The sequence below is a fragment of the Equus przewalskii genome, chromosome 31 (assembly GCF_037783145.1).
Source record: "Equus przewalskii isolate Varuska chromosome 31, EquPr2, whole genome shotgun sequence".
In the NCBI taxonomy this organism is placed as follows: Eukaryota; Metazoa; Chordata; class Mammalia; order Perissodactyla; family Equidae; genus Equus; species Equus przewalskii.
Genome location: NC_091861.1, coordinates 29,588,318 through 29,607,491, shown reverse-complemented (window position 1 = coordinate 29,607,491; position 19,174 = coordinate 29,588,318). Strand labels below are relative to the sequence as shown.

The 19,174-nt window shown below is 59.0% G+C and overlaps 1 protein-coding gene and 1 long non-coding RNA gene across 11 annotated transcripts in view; one reads left to right on the top strand and one right to left on the bottom strand.

Annotated features, from left to right (window-relative positions):
• SYT2 (synaptotagmin 2) overlaps positions 1-19,174 on the top strand; it is a 105,636-nt gene that overhangs the window by 57,499 nt on the left and 28,963 nt on the right. The window contains exon 1 of one of the 10 annotated variants that reach the window (XM_070602219.1): positions 2,773-3,184. The exons of 4 other annotated variants lie outside the window; for them this stretch is intronic. The gene's annotated coding sequence lies outside the window, so the exon portion shown is untranslated. Of the gene's footprint in view, positions 1-2,772; positions 3,185-3,696; positions 5,626-7,669; positions 7,872-19,174 lie in introns of those variants that run through there. 5 more of the 10 variants (XM_070602214.1, XM_070602220.1, XM_070602216.1 and 2 more) reach the window with 5 other exon arrangements.
• Positions 989-2,723, bottom strand: LOC139080630 (uncharacterized). The gene is made up of 2 exons (XR_011535283.1): positions 2,621-2,723; positions 989-2,239 (listed from the first exon to the last, which is right to left on the bottom strand). It is a non-coding gene; the product is annotated as an uncharacterized lncRNA (long non-coding RNA).

The following is a 19,174-nucleotide window of genomic DNA, read 5'->3' as shown; positions in this document are numbered from 1 at the left end:
ATTAAAATCCACATGTTGCAGGTGAGAAAGTCGAGGGTCAGAGAGGTTACATAACCTGCCCAAGGTCACACAGATACAAGTGGTAGCGCCAGGATTTGAGGGCGCTGAGCCTCAGAACCACTAAGACTTACCGAGAGCTTGCTCTGTGCAGTGGGCTGGAGGGGCAGAGGTGTCCTTTCCCTCCTGAGCTCGCAGTCTAGTGTGGGGAGAGCTATGAACAAGAAATGAGCTGCAGAGGAGAAGGACAGAGGACACGGAGGGGTCAGGGAGCTAAGTCTGGTAGGATGAAGGGAGCTGGCATGGTGACGTGGGTGGAGACAGCATGTGCAAAGGCTCTGTGGCAGGAAAGAGCACAGCCCTCTGGGAACCGGCCAGGCGACTGGTGCCACTGAAGCACAGAGAGTGAGGGAGTGGGCAGTGCCCGGTGAAGCTGGAGGGTGGGTGGGGGCCGGCATCTAGAGATGCTGGCAGAGGAAGCCTGCAAGCAGAAGACAAGGTTGGAGGGACAACCAGGCATAAGGAGGCCCTGGGGAGGAGGGCACAGCTAGCTGTGCACCCAGCCCGTGAAGACTCAGGGAGGGTCAGCCTTGGGGTCACAAGACCAGCTCCACACCCTAACTCTGCACCAAACCCAACATGGGGCCTTGGGTGAGTCACCCTTCTTGGGGGGCTTCCTGAGCCCCGAGTGGGGAGGAATTGGCCTCCTCTGCCTTGCTGCCTCACGGATTGTTCAGAAGGATCGAGTGAAGTCCAGGCTGTAAGCTGCTGTTCCCACCCCCAGAGGGGATCCTCTGGGGCCTGAGGGGCTCTGAGCAAGCAGGGCTGATGCTGCCCCTGGGACCAGGGCTCCCACCTCCCACCTTGACCCAGCCCCCTGCGTGCAAACGTCACCTGACGCTCCCGACCCCATGAGAATTGCGTCCTCCCCGGGGGAGGGGCGCACAGAGGGAGCACACATTACATGCAGGTTCTTCCAGAAGGAGCAGACTGAGTCTTACGTAAAGGCTTTATTCTCTGTAATTAGACCCTATTTTCCTGGAGGCAGCTTTGCCTCAGGCGCAGGTACATTCTGATCCTTTTTACCCAGGAGCCACGGGGGTCATTTCACCCACCCCCCCTTCCTCCAGGCGGCTCCGGCTCCGCATTCCGGTCATTAAGGCAGGCACTTTCCTTGGCAGGCAGGATGGCGTCCCGGGCCCTTGGCATCAGGACATCCCAAAGTCTAGCCTGAATCCAGCCTGCTGGACTTTCAGCCCCTTTGCCCCTCCTCCTGGAGAAAGAAGCTTTGGGGGGATTTCGAAGTGTTTCTTCCCCCAGGCAGAAAGCGCAGAGGAGCAGCCAGATGACAGGCCCCCTCAGTGTGGGAGGCCAGCGCAGGGGGTGGGGTGTGCAGGGGTTGGGGGAAGAGCCCGTGCCCTCCCGCTGAGCATCTGACCTTGAGCCCTTCACCCTCAGGCCCCCTTTCCATCTGAAGAACGGTGAGGGGTCCGCAGAGCTCACGGGAGAGTCTAGCCCACATGCAAACACGCACAAACCGCCCCTTCCCGACACCCTCCCCGCTACAGGGTGGCGCACACTCCCGCACTCGGCTTGCAGCCTAGAAATCCCTGAGTCAGCTTTCCTGCAGACCAGGGTCCGTGACTGGAGCTGCCGCGTTCTAAAGAGAGGCTCCGGCCGGCGAGGAGGAGCGCGCGCTGCAGCACTGCAGAGGCCGCTGGAGTGATGTGGCTGTCGCGGGCCGGGACGCGGGGAGGAGGGGAGACACGGGGCACTTGCTGCAGGTTTTGGGGCTTCCTGGGGCTCCTCAGACTTGGTGGGATGAGAAGCCCTGGAAGGCCCTAGAGGGGCCTTCCCATCACACACACATATGGGATTTTTTTTGGGGGGGAGTGTCACATCCTGGGTTGAACCCCAAACTGGATTCATGATTCTGAGTGTGCGGAACAGGCGGGAGCTGCTGCTGAGGCTGAAGGGGAGGCAGACCGGGTGAGGGCAGGGATGGCTGGTGGTCTGACACCGGCAGAAATTCCACCAGCTGAGCTGGGGTCCTGAGGTCTTGCGGGGGGGGGGGGGGGAGGGTGGGCAGGTGTTGTGGATTAAGGATGAGGCTCGAGGGGGACACCCAGACACAGGAGCCAGCCACACCCAGGCTCACAGTCCTGCGTGCCCCTCCTGCCTCCTGAGTGTGGCAAACGCCAGGCCGCTCCGTGCTCAGGGAGAGTCGAGGCCTTGCCTTCTCCTAGAGGGGAGAGCAGAGCCGTGGCAGGTGGGGGTGCCGGGTCCCTATCGCAGCAGAGCCCTTTCGGTGGGTTCCTGTCCGGGAGCCAGGCCCAGGGTCCTGGGCCGGCAGACACCTCCTCCTGTCCCCCGGGGGCCCCTCCAACCCGCTGTCTCCGCTCCCCAAAAGGCCTGGACAGCCCCGGGCCCCGTCCTGACTGCACCCTCCGGGCCGGCGCTGGGGCCGCGGGCTGTCGGGGCTCTCCGGGCCGAACACGCCCACCTCCCCGGCCCCTCCAGCGTCGCCGTTTTGTCTCCGCCCCCCTCTACTCCCTCCCTTTTCTTTTTTCTCGACTCAGGAAAACCTTCCTCCTACCCCCTGAAGCAGATCGCTCCCTCCTACCCGCTGGCCGGTTCCGACAGCCGGGCGGCCCCTCCCCTAGCCGGTCCCCGCGCCGAGCGGCTCCCGAAGCCCGCGGGCGGCGGGGGTGGGGAGTGTCGCAGGAGCGCACGCGGCGGGCGGGGACTCCTCCGCATTGCCCGGGCGCCCCGCGCGGCTCCGGGGGCGCGAGGCCGGCCCCGCCCACCCCAAACTTCTCGCGGGGCGCGCGGGCCCGACCCCTCCCCGCCGCGCCTCGCTCGCGCGCAGCTGCCACCCCGGCCGGCCGGCCCGGAGACCGCGCGCGGGGATAGCCTGGGGCGGGGCCGTGCGTCGCGGCCGGCGGGGATCGCCCTCGCAGGGCCGGCACGCGCCGTGTGCAGGCGGATGTGAGCAGCATCTCGATCGGCGGGCGGGGAAGCGGGCCAGGTTGTTACTACTGCAGAGCGCGCGAGCCGGCGGGCGGGAGGAGACCGCAGCTGCCGGCCGGCCGCGCGCGGGAAGAGCGGACCCGGACTTCGGGACCCGGCCGTCCCGCCTGCGCCCTCTCCGCGAGCGCAGGCCCCACCACGCCCGGAGCGTCCCCGGGTAAGAGCAGCGCCGGGCGGGGACACCCTGCGGGGCAGCCCCTAGTCCGAGCGGGGCGGCCCCCGAGGGCCAGGGGCACGGGCGGATGCGGGGTCGCCAAACTGGGACGCTCCGACTTCTGGGCTCGGCGCTCACGGCCGGATAAACTAAGTGCAGGACGGAGCCAGCGGTGGGGGACGGGGCTCCGGAGATCCACTTGCGTCGGGATTATCCAGTTAGTCCCGGGGGAGGTGCCTGGACGATCCGGAAGCCCCTCGCCCCGTTTCTTCTCGCGGGGAGCCCGGACGGGGAGAAGGCGACGGAGGCCGCGGTGCATCGGCGCTGGCACCGGGGGCGAGCGGGGAAGCCGAGGCGCCTGCCGCGGAGAACGCGGGAAGGGGCTTGGAGGAGGGCGGATGGCGCGGCTTGCGTTGCAAAGTGGGTGCGGGGCGCGCGGGACCCCCCGCTGCCGCCGCAGTGAGGATGAACGGAAGGGCCCCGCGCGGCGCTCGCGAGCCCCCTGGCGCACGGTGGGGTGTGTTGGGGACATCGGCGGTGCGCGGAGCTCGCTTCCCCTGCGCGCCTCCACCCTGCCGCAGCCGTCCGGGGCTGGGATGCGCCGCGGCATCTTCCGCCCCTTCCTCTCTCTGAAACTTTTTCATACTCCAGCAAGCGCCGCGGCTTGGGGCATTGTTGGAAGCATGGTCCCAAGGATTCTGGCAAGCGGCGGAGCTTGGAGAGACCAGGGTGGGAGGTGGGGAGGGGCAACAGGGCAGTAGAGGCGCATGTTCCACTCAGTTTGCTGTGTGACCTTGGACAAGCTGCTGCACATCTCTGAACCTCAGGGTGATGGAGGCGCGTGGGGCCCCAGTCGGGAATGGGGACGAGGTGGGGGCAGGGTGGTCGAGGGAACAAGCCCACGGGCGCGCCTGCCCCGAGCCGTGGCGTTTAGGAATTTGCCGCCTTTGATCGCTGGCCTCTGCCAGGAGCTCAGCGGTCACTTCCTGGGCAGGAGGGTGGCAGAGCGGCGCTGTGCGCCCCGCGTTCCAGGGGGAGTCAGGGAGCTTCCATTCCGACCCGGGCTATGACCTTGGTCAGCTCACTTACCCCTTTGGGCCTCAGTATCTTCATCTGGAAAGTAGGGGTTTGGAACTCACGAATCCGAAGTCTCTCCCAGGCCTGACACCTCTGGCCCCTGCATGCAGGTGAGGCGGCCGAAGGGCTGGGGTGGCTGCAGCCTCTCCAGCAGCCTTCCCTCTGTGACCTAGCCTCGGAGAAACTGCGGCTCCCCTCCCCCAAGAAGGGTGACAGGGCTGGGAGACCCTCAGCCGCTGGTCCAGCCTCCCTTCCCACTCTCAGAATCTCCAGCCCTGGCAAGAACAGCTGGCTTTCCAGCTTGGTGCGTCCTGGCAGGAGTGGAGCCTTTCCTGGGGAAAGGTCCCCAGTGCCGGATAGGAGGCCCCGGGGTTAAAGGGGGAATGTCAAGGGCCTCCCAAGGTCATGCTGTCCAGCTGCCTCTAGGCTGGGCCCCCTCCACCTGGGACAAGGGGGATCTGGAGGGATGTTCGTCTCGGCCACAACAGCCAGAGCAGCCCCTGCTCACCTCACCGCGCTTGCCACAGGCAAGTCTGGTCTCACTCCTTCTCGGGGTGGCTCTGGCTGTGTCTTCAGTTGAGATGCAACAATAGCTTCTCACCAGGCTTCGGGTGTTGTGGGAAGAGTCCTGGTTAGGATAAGAGGCCTGAGTTTAATTCCAGGCTCTGCCTCCAATTTGTGTGACCTTGCCTGACCTTGGGCAGGCCCCTGTCTTGTTTTGCTCAGCCATCCGGGGAGAGTGTTGGACCAGATACCCTCCCAGGGTGCGTCCAAGCCTGCAGGACTGTGGCTGAGGCTCGGGGCTGACGTCTGAGTATTGGAAAAGGGGCTTGGTGGGGTGACGTGGCAGGCGGTGTCTAGGAATTCCCAGTGCACCCCCGTTCTGTCCCCAGAGTGGAGACAACTTGAGATAACACACTCTGTGTGAACGGGGCCACTTTCAAGGCCTCGCAGAGCCCTGGAGTGAATCCTCAGGAGACCCTGGCTCTCTGCTGGTTTGTTAGCTGTGTGACCTTGAGCAAGTTACTTTACATCTCTGAGCTTCAGTTACTCAGTTGTCAAAATGAAACGATAGTAGTGGTGGGATTTGAGGGTTGATGTGAGGATTAAACAAGAAACACGTGAACTGCGTGGTCCCGTGCTGAGCCTGAGTCCCCGGTCAGAGGAAGCAGCTGCAAGAATATAGACAAAGGCCTGCCGGGAGCAGGGAGCAGGCAGCCCTGAGGGGCAGGGAGAGCTCTGTGGACTCGCGTGCGAGCTCCCGACGGTTTCTGGAGCTTCCCAAAGAACAGGGGGCAGCCCGGCCTCCGCCCCCCTCTGTCGCGTCTCCCCAACGGTGCCGACGTTCTGCAGCAGAAGCTTCACAGGTGAGAAACCGCCCGACGGCCCCCCACCCTCACACCTCCTGCCTGCACTTCTCCTGCCACACCCCGGGCCCTTCTGCGGCTGGGACAAGTGGGCCTTTTACTTCGCTCCCTGAACCGCCCAGAATGAGCCAACCGAGGCCCGGAGCCAGGGGCGCGTCTGCCTCCAGGTGGGGGTGGAGGAGGGCAGGGTGCAGCTGCCCTGTGGGCTCTGTGAGGCTGGGGGGGCCGGGCAGGAGCTATTGGGGCATCGGCGCTCGCTGCCCCTTCGTCACAGTCCGCAGACAACCGGGGGAGAGGCGATGCCGTCTCCTCAGGAAGATTTCTGAGGGTTACGGGCAAGCTTTGCAGAGGGGCAGATCCCGGTTCTCGTCCTGGCTCCCTTTCCTTGTTAGCTGTGTGAATTTGGGCAACTTACTTAACCTCTCTGAGCCTCAGTTCCCTCGTCTGTGACGTGGGAATGATATTACCTACCTCTTGGGTTCTTGTGAAGATTATGTGGGGACGGTTTACATAAAACTCCTGGAATGTGAGGAGTTCTTGGTTTGAATTGGGTGCTGCAAAAGGAATGGGCTTTGTAAGGCTCTGTGACGTCGCAGAGGGGGCTCCGGTGAGAGGAAGGGCGGGGACAGAGTCCACGGTCCTGCAGCTGTCACCACTGTGCCTTGTGCCCTGACTCCAGGCTGCAGGAGTCTGCGTGCACGGTCCTCGTCTGTCACAGAGAAGCACGGAGGCCGAGAGGAGGCCCCGTTATGAGGAGGACAAGCCGGGAGGCTTGAGGTCAAGGTCAGCCGTGAGGACAGGGCTGTGCTGAGGTCTACGTCCCGCCCGCAGCGGTGTGCAGGCGAGGGAAACCACGGCAGGGGCGCTGACAGGGACCTTTGCCTTCATCTCATCCAGTCTCTGATTTTGATTGTGGGGAAACAGGCTTGGAGAGGGGGAGTCTCGCAGGGCCTGTCAGCACGAGGAGCGGCTGTGCCTGCACCTGTGGGCCTCGCCCTGGCTCTTCCCACTCTCCCCGTGAAGCCCTGAGCAATTGCTTTCCATCTCGTCTCAAGGCAGAGCACGAGGGAAAATGCCCGGATTGCAGCCACAGGCCGTGGGTCATGGGGAGGAGGGAGCTCCCTGGCCTAGACACCGAGATGGACTGTGGAGGCTGGCCCTCCCACGGCACGGGTCAGAACACTGAGGACCCGGGCCGGGCAAGGATGCCCATCAGGTTGCCCCCTGTTAGGGACCTGCCTCCCAGGCTCAGCTCTTCCAGGTCTGCCAGCTGCGCCTGCTGCTTCTCTCGGGTCGGACATGCCACCTGGCAGCAGGAGAGCCAAAACGTGGAGAAATAAACCCAAATGGGCTTGGGAAGGGAGAGCAGCCAGAAAGACACAATCAAAGATAGAAAGACTCAGGGGTTCCTGCTGGGAGCGCAATCCCCTCCCTGGCTTTCTTGCCCGGCCTGGCCCAGTTGGCCCTGCCCTCGCGGAGGAAGGAGACAATAGCCCGCCCGCTGCTCTCAGCTCCATTGGCAACGCTGCGGGTGAAAGAAAGTCAATATTTGCCCGGTGGCAAAGGACGGGAAATAAGTCTGACCTGGGATGGAGGGGGGCCAGTGATTCTGAAAAGGAAGGCTGCAGAGTGTGGGGCCTCCCCCGGGAGCTCTTGACTTCTGAGGAGCCTTCGGATTTACCGCATTAAATAACCCTTTGTATCTCGGAGAGCATCCAGCCGTTTGCCTGCACGGCCGGCCTCCCGGCAGCCCTGGTCTCCAATAAATTTCTCCTATTGTTTGGGGCTGACGCCTTCCCAGCTTCCAGCTCCCTGGAGAAATGGGACTTTTGAAGCTTTTGCAGAAAGGCCTTGAAGCAGATGGCCCATTGAGCGGAGCCCAGGCAGAGCCGCGCAGAGGCTGCAAGAAGGCTGCTTCCTTATCTGGGCCTCCAGCCCAGGGAAAGACGTGGAGAAAGTCCTTGGCAGGTCAAGAGAGGCTGTGAATGATTTTTTCCCCTGCCTTTGTGTGGTTATCTTTCCATTTTTCTTCTCTGTGTCCGGCTCCCTTGTTCTCTGGGTCCCGCGGTCGGGGAGGGGCTGGGGGCTGGGGGGTGAAGTCCACAGCCTTCTCCTCACTGAAATGAGATTCTCGAACCTGAGGCAGCTGCTGTCCGCTGTAACGGCATCTATGGTTGCTGCTTGCTGGTGGAATCGTGTCTCAACCGTTTAACAAAGGGGGCGTTTGGAAGCAGAGGCATTTCCAGGTGAGGTCATGGGGCTCCTCTGCAGCCCACGGGCTGGTGTGAGGCACGGGAGGCTTTCCCACCGCAGGGTCATGCTCCTGGCTGGCTTTGATGCCTGCCCCAAAGACCCACAGTGACATTCCTAGAGGTCAGGGCTGCCACCAAGACGGAACCTGGTCCCATGGCTCCCCAATCCATCCGCAGGGCTGCCAGTCCCTGGAGACCAGATAGCGGAGTGACTTCCCCTGTGGGGGCCAGCTTTGCCCCCACTGTGGGCTTGGGGCAGCTTGGGCCACAGGGCGGACGGGAGAAGGAGGCCCTGGCCCGACCTCTGCCCAGTCAGCCCTCCTGCCGGGAGAGACGCTGCAGCCTTGCAGGCCGCTCTGGCAGGGGTCTCTGGAGCCACCCCTCGCAGTGGGGCGGCCAAGGCTGCCAGCTCCAAGCCGGCTTCAACCTGCTCCCACCGCTCGGCTGGGGCTGGGACTGAGGGCAGCTGGCTGCTCAAGACAGATTGCAACCTGTCCCCTTGGCCCCCCAGCGTGGCCCCTGGGTGGAGCACAGCCCAGCTCTGGACTCAGTGGACAGCCAGCATCTGTGTTCCGTGTACTTGAGCGGACCCCAGAGCCTGCCCCGGGACCCCAGCCCATCTTTGGGGGTGTGTGTGTGTGTGTGTGTGTGTGCAGCCTTGCGCCTCAGAGGTGCTCGGCACCGTTGCGCTGTGTTAAGACCTCAGATGCCAGTTCCCGTGGGCCTTTGGCTGAGTTGTTGAAGACCCTCAGCTTCCTCATCTTTAAAATGGAACTAAAATAGTTTGTATGCCTCAGGGTTCACACGAGGATTTAACGTACTCATATTTATATAAAGCTCCAAGAAGAGGAAGTGCCTGGCACAAGACCCTGTAAAGATTTAGCTGTTGTTGTTTCTTAAAACCGAAAGGGACACTTTGGAGATAAAGAAACAGCACGGGAGCTGGGAGTGGGGGGAGGTGAGGGTGCGACTGGATTTGATTAGGGAGGAGCCGGAATCCGGTGACTTCACTGATCGGTTCCTGCGCGTGGCCCCAGGCAAGCTGCTCCTTCCTGTCTCTGGACCTTGTTGTCCCCATTTGAAAATGTGCAGAAAGGTCGCTCTCACCTCCCCCAAGACGTCCTGGGGATCAAGGGAGGTGGGTGATGGTCTGGAAAAGCAGAGGGCCCAGCGGACGCACATGCGCCTCCTCTGTCAGCTCTGTGACACGTGTGGCTTCCTGGCTGAGGCTCTGGCCCCGTCGGTCTTTCTACAAATGGCACCAAACCCGGTGGACAGATGTCCCAGTGAGGACGCTGGGGCTCCGGGCTGAATCTGCTGTTTCTCCGTGTCTGCTCCTCCTCACTTGGCCAGGAAAAGGGACGGCGGTTTTGTGTCCCCAAGTGCTCCTTAGCAGGGGGCTGGAGTGTGTCTGGACGTGGTCTGCAGTTGTACCAGCAGAGAGCAGGAGGACAGGAGGTCATGTCCTTCCAGCTGGGACAGCCTGGCCGGGAGCCCCAGACAGATGGAGGTGATGCCTTCCGGGGATGACAGAAGGGGAGCCCTTCTCTCCTGCCCCCTCGGCCAGGCTGTCTGCAGGGTAGGAGGCGGGGGCTGCCCAGAAGCCGGGCGTTGACTCAGGGTCACGTTCGGCACCCTTCCTGCTGGATGAGTGAAGCACCCCGGTTGGTAGCGCTCTTGTCCCTCCCTCGCCTGCCCCCTTCCTGGGGTGGGAGGGGCACCAGCCTGACCTGCTGACAGTGTTGGGTTGATGATAGACCAAAGGTCTTACGTATTGTCACCAAGGTCCTCTGCCAAGGACCACAGGGATGACCAGGCTGCAGAGCCCCAAGCCAACAACCAAGGATGCCTGCTCCCCCATATCCCCCCGGCTGCCATCTGGGGTGAGTGGCAGGTGGGGAGAGGGGAGGCCACTTCATTTCAGAGTTACTTGGGGTCTTGGAAATGCCACTTCCAGAGCCTTCCTCAGAGCTGTACCCCAATATCATTTTACCAAGAGCCCCAGAGATGAGGTTGGTTTGCCAAGGTCACCGCCAAGGTCAGCTGTGAGCTCATGTCCTAGAGGCCATTATTTCATCCACCCCGTTCCTGGGGCTCCCTAAAGAAGGCCTGAGCTTCGGTCTGGTTCCTGTCTCCTGTGACCTTGGCCTTGACCCCAAATTCCCCAGAATGACATCCCTCAGGAAGTTGGAAGGACTTAGGTGGGACAGCAGGGCCAACTTCCTGTGTGTCCTGTGGGAGAGAAGAAGGCTTTTCCCAGGATATTTGGGAGTCCAGGCTGGACTGGGTCTCAGGAGAAGCTTCAGGAAGGAGCCTGGACTGAAGTGACATCCTGGAGCCACAGGCCCTGCTTCGGGCAATTTCTGGATCTCTCCGACCCCCTCACCTCCTCTCTAAGTTGCGATGGACACTTTATTTTACAAGAGTATATAGATGTTTCACTTTTACAAAAAGCTTTGTTGAGATATAATTCACATCCCATACAGTTCACTCATTTAAAGTACAGAATTTGGTGGTTTTTAGTATAGTGACAGGGTTGTGCAACCACCACCACGGCCCGATTTCAGAACATTTTTTTTCGCCCAAAAGAAAGACTGGACACATCAGTTGTCGTTTCCTAGCCTCGCCCCCCAGCCCTGACCAGCCGCTCGTCTACGTCCTGTCTCTGTAAGTTTGTCTGCTCTGGACGTTTCGTACAAATAGAATCATACAATATATGGCCTATTGTGACTGGCTTCTGTCACTCACGTCGTGTTTTCAAGGTTCTTCCGTGTTGTAGCGTGTGTCATACTTCATTCCTTTTTATTGCTCAATAATATTCCATTGTATGGACATACCATCGTTTATTTATCCATTCTTCAGTTGACGAACAGTTGTGTTGGTTTTTGACTGTTAGGGATGATGTTGCTATAAACATTCATGTAATTGTTTTGGAGAGGACGTATGTTTTCATTTCTCATGGGTACACACCCAGGAGCGGAGTCGCTGGGTCAAATGGTATATATTTTTTTAAAGTAGCTGTCCTTAGACCTTGTTCTAAGTATTTACATGGTTTATCCCCTTAATTATCACACTGTTCCATGAGGTGGGTTCTATTATTATTCCCATTTTATGGAATGGGGAAACTGAGGCTCAGAGACATCAAATAACTTGACTAATGGAGCAGGACTTGACCCTGACAGCCGGGCCGTGGCTCTTGTACCACCGTGTGTCCACATGTGAGTTTATATGGGACGAGGTCTGAGAGTTCCCAGCCTGTGGTCAGTGCTCAATAAATGTTTGTTGCATCCTGGGAAAGAAGACCAGACACCTCATTGCTCCGTCTGACCCGCTGTGCAGCTTTAGGACCTTCTCATGTCCCTCTGAGCTGAGTTCAGTTCCCCCTGGATATGAGGCTTCCAACGCGGCATTGGAGAGGCAGGGGACCTGGGGCTCAGGTCGGGGGTGGGAGGTGTCCTGGATTCTGGTTCTGACTCTGTCACTGACCTGGAAAGTAATGTCCCGTGTCTGGGCCTTGGTTTCCCTTTGATCATTCAGGGCTGGATAAATCATCCCATGGTGCTGCCCAGCTCTCGCCTCCCACGGGAGTTCTTTGCTGTCTCCCCAGCAGCCTGAGCCCCCAGGAGCTAAGCCTGTGCTGGACATCCAGGGCCTCAGGTCACTGTCTGTGTGCTCAGTGACATTTCCCCCTCCCAGGGTGTGGACGGGCGAGTGTGGGGCCGAGTGGGGTGGGGGGTGCGTGGGAGGGAGGGGAGCCCCCACCGCAGTCCTCTGTCCCTCACGGAGCCCTAGCCATGGGCTGGAGACCATCTTCTGTGATCTGAGCCGGGAAGGAGCCCCCACTCCCCTTGGTGTCCCTTCTCTTGATTCCTGCAGCCCTGGAGTCACTGCACCCGTCAGCTGCCCGCCCGGCCGCTGAGCCTCGGCCCCCTTCCTGGTTTGGGGTTGTTTATGGGAAAGTGCTCGGCGCACGGTGCCCAGAGAGTGTCAGCTGACTCGGAATCGGGCTCGGCGTGTGAGTCAGTCGTCCCCCTAGCTCACTTCTTCCCTCCTTTTTCGGTGAGAGTTAATTGAATTCTACAAACCCTATCTGGCAGCACCAAGCAGGGCAGCCTTCGCCCCTCCCCGGCTTCCATCCTGCACTTTCCCCAGGTCCTGCTTCCTGGGATCTGCCGGTCAGAGCTCCCACTGCATTCCAGGGACCGCGCCCACCCGTCACGCAGCGGATAGAGCGTTTAACGCCGTGTGGTGGGGATCTGGAGGGTCTCTATTTTACGGAAGAGGAAGCATGTCCAGGATAGGGATGTGACTTCTCTGAGGTCACTGAGCTGCCAGGCAACAGTGGGAGGATTGGAACAAAGGCTGGCTGGTCCCAAGGCCTGCACCCTGGACTGACAAGAAAGGTGTTGTAAAGGCCCTTTGAGGGGTGCCCAGACCCAGGGAAACTGAGGGGAGTGTCTCTGGGCAGGTGGGCTCTGAATTCCTCCAGGGCGGGTGTCTGTCACTGTCTCTCATCTCTTTTTACCCCTGCACCGAGCCTGTAGGCATGCTCCTGGGGCCTCGGTCTTCCCATCCTGGAGCAGGGTGTGGCGTTTCTGGCAGACACTGACCCGGAGAGACGGGCGATGGCCCAGCAGCCTGCCTTCCACCGGTGGTGCTTTCAGACTCCCCAGAATGGCTGTTCCTGCCTCTGGTACGATGAGCTGGAATTTTGGTCGCCAGCTCACCTCCCCGATGCCTGGTGTCTCACTATTTTTAAGCTCTGTGCGCTGAACGAGCTGCCTGCCGTGACACGTCATCAGCATTCACCTTTGTCTCTGATGAACCTCAGAGCTGAGCTGGGGACGCCCCCCCCAACCGCCATCAGGAGACCAGAGCTGGCTGTTAATCTCATCTGGGTCCAGACTCAGCTCACTGAGTCCTGCCCTGCAGGGTGTCCCCGACTCACCTGGTGGTGGCAGCGCTGTGGGTTCCCGGCCCCTTGGAGCTCGGCCTCTCCCTGCGCTGGCCTTGGCCTTGTTTCCTCCATCCTGCCCTAGCCTTGTCCAAACTCCGGAAATAGCAAAAGTAAAACCACCAAGTCAATGGGTCCTACTTAGTAAGAGTTTATGGTGCGTATAGGAACAGTTCATGAACTGGGAGCTTTCAGATTCGCAGACGGGTATGAGGCTCGGGACTTGACGTCGCGGGGTGGCTTATGACACGGAAAGGAAGAGGTTGTGTCCCCTTTACAACGGCTGCGCGTTGCGGTTGAGGTTTCCCCATCTCGAATTGCTTAAGAGTGAATCTGCAGATTCAATGCAATCTCTATCAAATTCCAATGGCATTTTTCACAGAAATAGAAAAAATAATTCTAAAATTTGTATGGAACCCCAAAAGACTCTGAATAGCCAAAGCAATCTTGAGAAAGAAGAGCAAAGCTGCAGGCATCACACTTCCTGATTTCAAACTATTACAAAGCTGTAGTAACCAAAACAGTATGGTATTGGCGTAAAAACAGACACACACATCAACGTAATAGAATAGAGAGCCCAGAAATAAACCCATGCATATATGGTCAGTTAATTTATGACAAAGGAGCCAAGAATATACAATAGGGAAAGGACAGTCTCTCCTGAAATGATGTTGAGAAAACTGGACAGCCACATACAAAAGAATGAAACTGGACCCTTATCTTAAACCATACACTAAAGTCAACTCAGAGTGGAGTAAAGACTTGAATGTAAGACCTGAAACCATGAAACTCCTAGAAGAAAACATAGGCGGTAAGCTCCTTGACGTCAGTCTTGGCAATGATTTTTTGGATCTCACACACAAAGCAGAGACAACAAAAACAAAAACAAATGTGTGGAATTACATCCAACTAAAAAGCTTCAGCAAAGGAAGCTGTCAGCAACATGAAAGGGCGATCTGCGGAATGGGAGAAAATATCTGCAAGTCATCTGTCTGCTAAGGGGTTAGTATCCCAAATCTATAAAGAACTCATACAACTCAATAGCAAATAAAACAAACAATCCAATTAAAAAACGAGCAGAGGACCTGAACAGACATTTTTCCAAAGAAGATATACAGATGGCCAACAGCTACATGAAAAGATGCTCAGCATCTCTAATCATCAGGGAAATGCAAATCAAACCCACAATGAGATCACCTCACACCTGTTAGAATGGCTATTATCAAAACAACAAGAAATAACAAGGGTTGGCAAGGCTGTGGAGAAAAGGGAAACCTTGTGCACTGTTGGTGGGAATGTAAACTGGTGCAGCCCACTATGAAAAACAGTATGGAGATTCCTCAAAAAATGTAAAATAGAACTACCGTATGATCCAGCAATTCCACTTTTGGGTATTTACCTGAAGAAAAAGAAAACACTAACTCGAAAAGATATATGCACCCCAACATTCACTGCAGCATTATTTACAACAGCCAAGATATGGAGATAAGCTAAGTGTCCATCAAAGGATGAATGGATAAAGAAATTGTGATACCCACGCGCGCGCACACACATAGGCATACACATAGACAATGGAATATTATTCACCCATAAAAAGGATGAAATTTGGCCATTTGTGACAACATCATGGACCTCGAGGGCATTATGCTGAGTGAAATAAGTCAGATAGAGGAAGACAAATACACTATGATCTTTTTTATATGTGAAATCTATAAAAACCAAAACCAAGCTCATAGATACAGACAACAGACTAGTGGTTGCCAGAGGTGGGGGTGGGGGGTGGGAGAAATGTGTGAAGGGGGTCAACAAAGAAAAAGAAGAGTGATTATCTCCTACTATTTTTAAGAACATGACTTAAGTTTCCTTTATGATTGTCAGAGGCATTTATAAAAAGTAACCTCGCAAGTTTTGCTTCTGTTCACGAAATAAGCCAGATGCAGTTTTGCTTACATGGCTTAAATGGTTTTGTCTGCTTGGGGAGTTCTCAAGTCTGGTCTCTATTTTATGTTTAATTTTAATGTCCCCAAGCCATTCCTGCAAGAGTAGTGATGACGTAAAGAGAACCGTGGAGCCCCTCACAAGTAGGGTGGTGGCTTCTTTTTTTTATTTTTTAGGAAGATCAGGCCTGAGCTAACTACTGCCAATCTTCTTCTTTTTGCTGAGGAAGACCGGCCCTGAGCTAACATCCATGCCCATCTTCCTCTACTTTATATGTGGGACGCCTACCACAGCATGGCTTGCCAAGCGGTGTCATATCCGCACCCAGGATCTGAACCGGCGAACCCTGGGCCGCCGAGAAGCGGAACGTGTGAACTTAACCGCTGCGCCACTGGGCTGGCCCCTGGGGTGGTGGCTTCCTGTGCACGAACTGCCCAGGCAAATGGGGCCAATTGACAGCAAGGGGGAGGACGGAGATGGCAGAGACCGGAAACTCTCAGGATTGGAAGGGGGACCTTGAAGTTCCTCTAAGCCAGCTGTCTATGACATCCCTTCCAGTAGTGGTCTAACCTCAGCTTGAATACCCCCAATGACAGGACACTCATTACCTTATGAAACCACTGTCTCATTAGGATTTTTGAAAGTGCTGACTATGCAAACATCCTCCCTCATTTTGAGCCTGAATCTACCCTCACCCACCATGAAGAGGGAGTCCCCCCGAGAAGGTCAGTTCAGCTTCTGCCTCCGGCTCTTACTGTGCTGAAGTTGCAGAGGGGGAGCAGAGGAACCCCGGTCACCTGCCCTTCATGGGGAACACAGAGTGGGGCCTGGGCAGGGGCGGAGGTGCCTCTGAGCCACGGAGATGTGGTGTGAGCCTTCACTCTGAGGTGACGTTGACAGGGGAAGCGGGGCCACCAGGAAGAGCCTGGATGGCTGTTAGGAGAAACTGGGGTTAGACGCCCCCAGTCCTTCATGCTTCGGGGGTGCGAGGAGCTGGAACAGGTGACAGAAAAATAGACACACTGGAACAGACAAGCTCTGCTCCCGGTCACCAGCTCCAGGGACGCAGGGTCTGACGGGGCCACACCGGGAATTCCAGTTAAAGCTACAGTTTCCACCAGGGGCCACGGCTCAGGGTGCTGAGCTCTGAGGCCCAGGAGCCCAGGATGCTCACGTGATACCCACCTGTAAACCCTCCCAGCCTGAGGATTTTGCCGGCCGGTCTCCTTCCACTAACTCTGTGACCTTGGGTGAGTCCTTCCTCCCTCTGGCGCTCAGCGTCCTCGGCCGTCAAACATGTTGTGTGCAGACCTTTGGGATTGTTGGTGGCTGGGCCCTGCAGCTGCGGGATGTCATGCGTGTTGCTGGACGTGCTTCCTCCGGGCACCTCTGCAGGCAGTGTCGCCATTCGCACAAAGGGACGCTCTGTGTCCTTTCTGCTCCGCTCTCCTCGGGCCCGGGGTGGGGAGGCTGGTGCCTCGGGCATCTCCCTCCTAGCCAGACGGGGGCCTGTTCTCAAATGTCTGCTGGTGGGTGCAGAATGAGGCTTCAGCTCCCAGGCGAGGGACCCAGGGGGCCTTTCCTGCCCTGGGTCAGGCTCTGTGGAGGGCCTCCCAGAAGGTGGGGTCTCTCCAGCCGGGGGCAGTGTTCCCTGTGTGGCTCATCCGCTCCAGGCAGCTGTGGTCCCCGCGCCTTCCAGGGTGGTGGCTGTGAGCGGTGCCGTCATGTCTTGTAGTTGTCACACTCCCCCGGCTGTGCCTCCCAGAACTGTCTCTTGCCTGGACCTGGCCATCGCCCGCCAGGCCCGTCTCTGTCTCCCCTGACACCTGGGCTCCGTGCTCCTCTTCCAGGAAGCCTCTTGAGGGTGGTCCTCCAGGGTTCTCTGTGCCTTCGCCCCGTGCTCCCTCAGCGGAGCACCTGCACCTCACGGGGGAGGCTGCGCCCTCGCGGGGCCTGACGTCCTCCCACTGCGCGGCCTCGCTCAAGCTCCTGCCCACAGCCTTGAGCGCGGGACTGCTGGGCAGCTCATAGCTCTTTCTCCTCCACACGGTCTTCCTTCTTTTTATTGAGCTATAATTTAGATTCCACAAAGTGCACAACTTATTATTATTTAAAGAAACTGCCCCTAAGGCTGCCCTGTCCCCTCTGTCACTGCCCGCCGCCCTCCAGCCTCCGTGACCACGCAGCAGCATCTCTTCTTCCTGCCTTTCGTCCCACCCTGGCTGTCCCTCACTCTCCCTTGCATGTCCTCATCCTCTATGGAGCCTCTAAATGTTGACGTGCCCCGAAGCCCATGTCTGGTTCCCTCCCCACAGGTGACAGTCTGTTCCCCTCCAACCCCACCCCGTGCTGATGACTCCCAGACCCACGGCCCCAACAGCCCCCCACTCCTGAGCCTCACCCCCGCCCCCAGCTGCCTGCTGGACGCGGCTACCTGGATGGCCCACTGGCACGGCTGGGGTTCTGCTGGGATGCCCTCAGGGTGTCTGGGCAACCTTGGGGCATCTGGCCTCATTGCATCCCGTCCCGGCGTCTGCAGAAGCGGGTGGTGGCTGGAGGAGGAACACCCAGGCTCTGCTAACCTCCCTGGGGGCAGGGTCAGGCCCTCACACTGAGAACTTGAAAACTCAGGCACAGCTGGAGAGACCGGGCGATGCTGAGAGACGGACAGCGTGAGTGTCTGGGAGGGCCGAGCCTGGACACAGGGAAGAGCCAGGGACACTGCAATGGCTCGGAAGAGAGGAGCTGGCCCGCAGTTGGGCCTCAGAAGCTGCTGGGCTGGGCTGAGGGCGTGGGTGGTGAGCACGGTTTTTAAGAGATGCCTGGCGGCCGCACAGGCCTACATTTTGCCGGGAGGTACACAGAGGGCGCTGAGCTTAACCTGGGCCCTGATGGTGGTTAGCGGAGGCCCGCCGCCTCTCCCCACTGCAGCTCCCGTGCTCCTTGCAGGCATTCCAGCCCCAGGCATCCCGTCACGCCTGCACACGTTGTCGCGGAGCCTCGTGACCCCATCAGGCAGGCACGTGCTCATCCTCGTTTTACAGATGGAGCAGCAGGACCCAGCGAGGTCGAGCTGCCTGCCCAATGCCCATGGCAGCTCCGAGACTGACCCTGAGGCCAGTCCGCCCCATGTGGCTGCCCTGGGGGCTTCCTGCCTCCTTGTCCTCAGTGGCGCTGCCTCCTGGGTTTGGATCCACATAGGATTCCAAGTTGGGACTTTCCATTTTGGAATTTTCCCGCATCGTTCCCCTCCTCCAGCCTGTTGGCGTTTTGAGGACATGGTCCGGCCCTGTTTCCTGTGTCTGTTCTGGCCCCGGGTCAGGCAGGGGAACCTTGGCTTCTTTGGGGAGTATAACTGCGCCCCAGGGACTTGCGTGACCCACTTGGGTTTCCCGAGACCACGAGCTGTCAGAGGTGTTGGCGGTGATGGGCATCTCCGTCTGGACAGTGAAAGGCATGTCCTTTTCCCCGGGGCCAGCCCAGCGTCTGGGAGGAGGGAGGCACAGACTGCATCCTCCCCGGCTGACCCCTCCCCGGGCCTGGCTCCCGCCCCCTGCTGAGAGCTTTCTTCTGAGTGCGCCCAGCTCCCAGCTCGGCCCCAGGTGACACGCGCTGCGCCCCGAGGGATCTGCGTGAGTGCCCTCCCCCAAACCCCATGTAGCGCTCAGTTTGCTCATCTGTAAAGTGGGAACAACAGTTCCTGCCTCGCAGGGCTGAGCAGCTGATGCCCTCGGGGGAGGGTCCTTCCTTCCCCTGCGCCCCTACTCTCTGGGCCCAGGGCCTTCCTGACCCCCCGCCCCCCATTAGACCTGCTCGCTGGGCTGTTTGCTGGGAGGCTGTGGCAGGTTGATCTCTGAGCCTCTGTTGTCCCTCCGCCAATGGGGGGACTCCCGTCAGCTGCATGTCCACGTCCACGGGGCCGAGTCTGCCCGTCTCCCCTCCAGCCGCGTGGGGACGGGCTGAGTCTCGTCCATCTCGTATTCCCGGTGCTGGGCAGGGAGCCCGGCAGAGGCTGGGGAGTAAGTGAAAGTGAGGCTCAAGTGGAAGAGTGGGTTTTTAGATGGTCAGACAGGCCAGGGGTTGTTTTCCAGCTTGGCTATGGCGACAGCGTCTGCCCGCCCCTCATTAACCCAGGCCATGGGCTTCACGCCTTCCACTTGTCTCCCCCTTGCCGAGCGGTCCGAGACAGCAGGCCTGCCCACCCAGACGAGGTCTGCTCAGGCCCTGGGGTGGGAGGGTCCGGCCGTGACAGGCCGCCTCCAGCTTCAGGTCTCTGTCCCCTTCTCTGAGGCGGGAGCTCAGCGGACGGCGCGTGCCCGAGGGAATGGTGCCGCACAGGAGGCCTCCCCCTTCCCGGTTACCTGGGGCCAAGCCCAGCGGCCAGGCTGCTCCTGGACAGGGCCGG